This window comes from Myodes glareolus, chromosome 1 (genome assembly GCF_982192425.1).
Source record: "Myodes glareolus chromosome 1, mMyoGla1.1, whole genome shotgun sequence".
NCBI classification, from domain to species: domain Eukaryota; kingdom Metazoa; phylum Chordata; class Mammalia; order Rodentia; family Cricetidae; genus Myodes; species Myodes glareolus.
The window spans coordinates 66,786,644-66,794,067 of NC_142026.1; the positions used below are offsets into that span (position 1 = coordinate 66,786,644).

The following is a 7,424-nucleotide window of genomic DNA, read 5'->3' on the forward strand; positions in this document are numbered from 1 at the left end:
CCGGAGAGGAAAGATGTAAGCTGCCCAGCTGAGAAAGGTACTGAGCCGTGTGGCTAACGTAGATAAGGATAATGGGGTAACATAAGTTATAAGAACTAATAAGAAGCCTGACCTAATGGGCCAATCAGTTTATAATCTCGCTCCAGAGTGCTGGGATTAAAGGCGTGTGCCACCACTGCCTGACTTGTTTTGCTGTGTCTCACAACCATCTGTTATCTCTAGTTTCAGGGAATCTGATGCTGCCTTCTGACCTCTGAAGGCACCAAGTACACATGTGCTATATATACATACATACAAGCAAAACATTCATACACATAGAATAAAATAAATCTTGAAGAAACAAAATAGCTCGTGATACAGCTCCACAGGCACAGTGTTTGCCTAGCGTGTCCAAGGCCCTGGGTACCACCCCAGCATCACAAGGTTTAAGGTTCCCCTCAGCTGATCTTGGAGTCTGAGGACAGCCTGGGCTACATGAGAACTCGTCTTCAAAACAATAAAATATAAAGGCAGAGATGGGGGCTGGATGATCTCTGTCTTAGTGGGTAAAGGTTCTTGCTCCTAAGCCTGATCATTTGAGTTCCATCCTGGTGTGTGAAGTCCTTCTGCGTATGTGTTGATTTTATTGGTTAATGAATAAAGAAACTGTTTTGAGCCTATAGCAGGGCAGAACAGAGCTAGGCAGAGAAAACTAAACTGAATACTGAGAGAAAGAAGGCAGAGTCGAGGAGATGCCATGGAGCCACCAAAGGGGAAAGACACAAGGCACCAGCTGGAACCTTGCTGGTAAGCATCATGGTAAAATATAAAGTAATAGAAATGGGTTGCTTTTAGAGATAAGAGTGAGCTAGAAATATGCAGAAGATAATAGGCCAAGCAGTGTTGTAATTAGTATAATTTCTCTGTAATTATTTCGGTTCTGGGCAGCCGGGAACAAACAGGCAGCCTCTGCACTACAGATTGGCACCCAACATGGCTGACTACATCCACATAAAACCTGGGAAAGCTTGGAAAGGAATTCTAGACACTAAAAACCAAAGTTTAGCGGCTTTTTTTATTTTTTATTATTATTATTATTTTTTTTTTTTTTTTGGTGAGATGGGCTCTACTTGCTGGTGGCATGCTGTAGCTCCTTTAAGAGAGGTTTTCCTGATTCAGTGGTAGCAAACAACAACAACAACAAAAAAAAAAACTGAAAAACCCTCGTGGTTTTGAACTGGTGGCTTCCTGAGCCATGCTGCTAACATAAACTCTGACTCTTTAGGGCAGTCCAGCTACAAAGCATTTAAATGGGGTTTGTGGACAGAGTGAATCTGGGATGGAGAGAATGGACCTCCGCCATGTTGGCCTGGACAGAGACAAAAGGCAAAGCAGCCTTAGTCCTAGTAACGCTGCTTAGCATCTTAAGACACACTCCTGGACAGAAAAGGATTTCAGATACACGGTAGGGCAGATTCAGACATTAAAAAAAAAGTACTCTAAATAAGACACAGTGTGTTTAAAAAATGTATGTAGGCTTGGGAGAAAGAAGAAAAATAGTATAGCTATAAAAGGAAGTAAATGGTTTAAAAAATAAAACTAGGTCTTTAAAGAGACAGAGTACAGAGTAAATATAATAAAATAAATATTAAAAAGTAATAGAGTAAAAACAAATAAGCCCCTTAAAGATGGAATATACACAAAAAATCTGAATTATGTATATTATTATGTTTTCTTTGAATTTTTTGACTATAAAGGACCTAAGTACAGAGAGATGTTTCATTGTGCAGGTTGCTAAGCTAAACCAATATGTATATATATATATATATGTTATATATATATATATAAAACATATATATATATATTGAAAGACCACCCTGAGGGTCTTAACCATATGGAGACCCTCGCCCAAGAACCGAGTCCGAGCCACTGGATGCAAAAGCAAGAGGCAATTTTTTATTGCTCACATAGGGCCTATAGGTGCTGCAGTCACCTGGAGAACTGAGCACCCCGGACTGGGTTTTGGGGCAGATTATATAGGGAAGGGGCAGGCAGAAGCGAACATACAGAAGCAAATGCATAGTTACAGGGGTCTCATTGGTCAATTTTAATGAGGCCATGAGGTCATGTCTAAGACAGCTGTTAGTGTTCCGCTGGGTGCCTGACAGTTTGGGGACTCTCCATTCCTCCCTTAATCTTGTTCATGCGAGTGGCATAACTCTTGGTGTCAAACCACAGGCATCCTGTTATGCAGACTTGACGATAACATCTGTGCCTTTGTTATGAGCCCCAAGACCTTGTTATGAGCCCCCAGTGTTTGGTTCAAGCCTTGCTTATAATGGCTTTACAGCAGCTAAACAGCCAGGCGGGGGTCTTTCAATATATATATATATATATATATATATATATATATATATATATATATATATATATATCTTAAAGGTGTCTTGACTTCAAAATATGGATCTAATGATATGTTGCTTTAGAAAAGAGGTTCTTCTTTTGTTTCCACAGAAGATGATAACCTTTGGAATCCTTCCAAACTAATATGGTTTGATTAACCAAGAGCCCCTGAAAGGTTGCCATGAACGCCCCTCAAAAAAATTGCTTTGCTCAATAAAAAGCAGGATGTGGTTTGGAGAGAATTACACCTAAATTCCCAAATATTGTTTATAAATGTTTATTTACATTTAAAGGGGGATATGCTGTAGAGATTTGCATTGGTATGAATCTTGTTCTATTGATACAAATTTTAGGTCAATCTTGTTATATGTATATTTCTGTTCTCGATTAAGGTATTGTGATTGTGTAGATCATTTTAAAATGTAATGTATAATTAAGAAATACAGGTTAATAGATAGTCATCTACAATAGTCAAGCTTGTAGTCATTTTAGTTAGGTTTTCTAAATATAGAGAGATATATTTCCATTAGATAGATATTCTTCAAATCTTTCAGAAGCCTTCAGAATATGGCATTTAAAATGTTTTTAATAACTTAGGACTTTTCATGACAATGAGACACATCTACTTCTCACAGCACCAATTAATTCAAGAGGAAGATGGGTATCAAATAGACTCCTTATGGAGTTTGCTAACCATTTGGGCAAGAAACTGCCCTTGCCTGAATTGTTTGACTGGACTTGCAGGAGCCACAGAAAAATGACTGTTGAACTTGCCTAAATGTGAGATGGTCCTGCTTCATGAAAGAGACTGCCAGACATTCTGCAGGACACAGAAGAAAGTGACTGACAAACTGCCAATACAAGTGGAATTGTCTTTGAAATTTCCTGCTTCATGGAAAAGTCTTCCAGACACTATGGGCCTGTAGGCTGAAGATGGATGCCTCCATGTTACAGAAGAACTTTGAATGACTGTGTAGGCAGCAAGATGTCTCTGTCAATTCTAGAGTTTTGGAAGTTGCTTACAATGCATTTCCTGTATACTTAGGTAAAATTATATCCTTCTGGAGTCTTTGATAGAGTTGAAGAATAGGTAGATAGTTATAGTTTTCCTTAGTTATGATAAAAGATAAAGTAGATATAAATATTGTAACTGTAGTTCTTGCTTGATACCTGTTTTGTTATATGTAATTTTACTATGTTAAAGTTAAAACCTTCCTTTTTTATTTAAACAGAAAAAGAGAAATGGTGTGGCAGTTCCTTCTGCATATGTGTTGATTTTATTCATTAATGAATAAAGAAACTGCTTTGAGCCTATAGCAAGGCAGAACAGAGCTAGGCAGTGAAGACTAAACTGAATGCTGGGAGAAAGAAGGCGGAGTCAAGGAGATGCATGGAGCCACCAGAGGAGAAAGACACAAGCTGCCAGTGGGAACCTTGCTGGGAGGCCACGAGCATCATGGTAAAATATAAAATAATAGAAATGGGTTACTTTAAGAGATAAGAGTGAGCTAGAAATATGCGTAAGCTAATAGGCCAAGCAGTGCTGTAATTAATACAGTTTCTGTGTGATTATTTCAGTCCTGGGCAGCAGGAGACAAACAAGCAGTCTTCACACTACACCATTCTTGGGACCCACATGGTGGAAGGAGAGAATCGAGTCCTGCAAGTGTCTCCTGTCACACACACACACACACACACACACACACACACACACACACACTCAATAAAAAAATAAGTGAATGAATGGATGGATAAGTAAACAAATAAGCAAAAACTGGGCAGTGGAGGCATATGCCCTTAATTCCAGCATTTGGGAGGCAGAGATGCGTGGAACTCTGAGTTCAAAGCCAGTCTGGTCTACAGAGCAGAGTTTCAGGACAGCCAGGGCTACACAATAAAACCCTGTCTCCAAAATGAAAAAGAAAGAGAGATGGGGGAAGGGAGGGAGGGAGGGAGAGAGGACTAGGGGAGGGGAGGGGAGAGGAGAGGAGGAAAGAAGAAAAGTAAAAATAAGGTCATCTCTAAGACAGCTAAAAGAAAATGAAAAAGAAAAATCTAGAATTTTCTGAGAGTCAGAGGCGGCACTGCATTAGAGAATACATCACAATGTTCCCTGGCACCCCCAGATAAGCAAATGATTGCGGGGCTGTTTGCTCAGCAGGCTATGACTGAGCTGTGTGGGAGTTGAGAGCACACAGGTTGGTCCTCTGTCTCCTGTTTCTGCTGCCTCTTCAGCCCCACTGGCACTGTTGCCCTGGCAACCAGATTAGCGCAAAATCCATTTAACCACCTCGCGTCTGAATCCTAGAAGAGGTAATGCCCCCCAGAATACGTATATTGAAGAGCTGGGATTTTTTTCAATTAATTAATAATAGTTCATTAAAATAAATTAATTTAAATAAGGAGTTGTTGATCTTGCCTGTCTCCGTGCGTTTAAAATGACACACTCTCTCTTTTTTGTTTGTTTACCTGTTTGTTTGTTTGTTTGCTTGCTTGCTTGCTTGCTTGCTGGTATTTTGAGACAGGTCTCATGTGACCCATACTAGTCCGGAATCTCTGATCATCTTTCTGCCTCTACCTCCTCGGTGCTGGGAGGAGGAACGATCCCCACAGCGTCCAGTAAAATATTCCTTTAAAAGACAAGCAAGCAAGCAAGCAAGCAAACAAACAAACAAAATGGTTCTCTCTCCTGTTCCTCCCCTTTCCTGAGCGATCCTTCACTTTTTTCTTCTTTTTTTTTAATATTTATTTATTTATTATGTATACAATATTCTGTCTGCGTGTATGCCTTCAGGCCAGAAGAGGGCACTAGACCTCATTACAGATGGTTGTGAGCCACTATGTGGCTGCTGGGAATTGAACTCAGAACCTCTGAAAGAGCAGTCAGTGCTCTTAACCTTGAGACAGAGTTTCACGTCTCCCAGGCTAGCCTTAAGCTGTACACTTAGCTGAGGATGACCCTGAACTTTTGATCCTCCTTCACTCACAAGTAAGGGGATTCCAGGTGCCTGGTTTATGTGGTCCAGGAGATAGAACTCAGGGCTTTGTGAAAGCTGGGTAGGTACGCTGCTGACAGCCACAGCTCCAGCCCTGAGCAGGACCTTTAGTCTAGAAAGACACAGGAGGAGAATTCAGGGCTTGCTGGGTAAGATTTAAAAAAAAAAAAAAAAAAAAAAGGTGCTTCCTCCACAGGCATTGGGGAGCCACAGAGAGGCTTAGATGAGGGGAGGAGCAGAGCTAATTATTTGTAAAGGATGCACGGTGAAGGAATAGAAACTGAGCCTGGAGCTGAACCTGAGGCGGCTGCAGAAGGTTCAAACTGGGGATGATGAGAAGGCAAGAGACACTTTCCCGGAGCAGAGGGGAGGGAAGAGGGGGAGGGAAGGAGACACTGGGCAGGGTCCCTCTTCACCCGTCTGCCCACCAGCTGCTAAGATCTGAGACAAGTGGCCACACACCCAAGATGGAAGACTGGGCTGCCTACCTAGGAGACAACCAGGTCTGCCCAAGGAAAACGCCGAGGCAAAGTGTAAACACCAGGGGGCGCCAGAGATTCAGTTAAAGGCGAATTAACGTGTAGCTGGGGCTAGGTCTGAACCTGTCTTCCATGGGGACCGCGCTTACACATATCCACACATCAGATACATACATATTTTTTTAATTTATACATTTATTTACTTATTTACGGTATTTTTGGGTTCGCGGTCTATATATAGCCTAGGCTAGCCTCCTGCCGCAGCTTCCTCATTTCTCAATGCACAGGCAAGCACTGTCCTCTGGTAGTGATGCCCACTTTCCAAGAACATATGAAAATAAAGCGTTAGCATAAAGAAAAAAAAAAGTGGGGCTAGAGAGATGGCTCAGAGGTTAAGGGCATTGCCTGCTCTTCCAAAGGTGCCCTCTTCTGGCATGCAAGCATATATGCAGGCAGAACACTGTACACATAATAAATAAATAAATCTTTTAAAAATAAAATACGGCTGCTCTTCCAGAAGTCCTGAGTCCAGTTTCTAGTCCCCACATGGAAGCTCACAACCATCTGTAGTTTCAGGTCCAGGGGACCTGACACCCTCTTCTGACCCCTGTGGGCACAAGGCACAAATGTGGTGCAGGCAAAGTGTGCATTTATATAAAATAAATAAATCCAAAAGTAAAATAAAGGTCTCTCTGCCCTGGTGTTACATGTCTGTGAACCCCACAACACAGGGATTATGGCACTCGCTTAGGAGCAGGTTGTGGGAACTGTGGAGAAAGGAAGGAAGGAAAGGAGGGTAGCAGGAGGTAGGAGCCCTCTGAAATTCAAACCTCTTAGACCGGGTGTGGTGGCGCATGTCTTTAATCCCAGTACTTGGGAGGCAGAGACAGGTGATCTCTGTGAGTTCAAGACCAGCTTGGTCAACATAGTGAATTCCAGAGCAGCTAAGACTATGTGGAAAAACCATGTGTCCAAAAAAAACCAAAACAATTATAATAATAATGATCATAATAAATAAATAATTTTAAAGTGATTGAAACCTCTTAAGGCTGGCAAGAGAATGGCTCAGGTGAGGCCACTCGTCACCAAGCCTGACAGTCTAAACTGATCCCAAAAACTTCTGGAAGGAGAGAATCAATGTGTACAAGTCATCCTGACCTTTCCTTCCACGTGACTGCTGATGGGCTCACCCAGCCCTCCCTATCAACCAATCCTCCTGCCCAGTTAGATCCCTCGTTCCCTCTCTAGTCACTGTCACCCGTGCAGGGCCAGATGGGCTCAGGACCCTATCCATCTCCAGTCTGCCCTGGGACCTAGAACCTTTGCCCAAAGCCAGTTCAGCCCTGGACTTTAAGGTAACACAAGCTGATGACTCCTTTTGCACTGATTTTGTTTTCAAGTCAGGGTTCCTCTGTGTAGCCCTGGTTGTCCTGAAACTCACCCTGTAGATCAGGTTGGCCTCAGACTAACAGAGATCCATCTGCTTCTGCCTCCCGAGTGCTAGAATTAAAGGTATGTGCCACCACCGCCCGGCCTTTTTTCACTAATCTTACTTAAATAATTTTGC

General features: G+C 42.1%; 1 long non-coding RNA gene across 3 annotated transcripts; it reads left to right on the forward strand.

The window, feature by feature from the left end:
- LOC146895967 (uncharacterized) lies at positions 1–4,095 on the forward strand. Of its 3 annotated transcripts, none has more exons than XR_014998286.2 (3): positions 1–37; positions 663–786; positions 2,980–3,537. It is a non-coding gene; the product is annotated as an uncharacterized LOC146895967 (long non-coding RNA). The 3 variants fall into 3 exon arrangements; XR_015738483.1 differs by lacking the exon at positions 2,980–3,537 and adding exons at positions 3,615–3,841; positions 3,961–4,095 and having other exon boundaries at positions 6–786; XR_015738482.1 differs by having other exon boundaries at positions 6–786.
- The last annotated feature ends 3,329 nt before the right edge of the window (positions 4,096–7,424 follow it).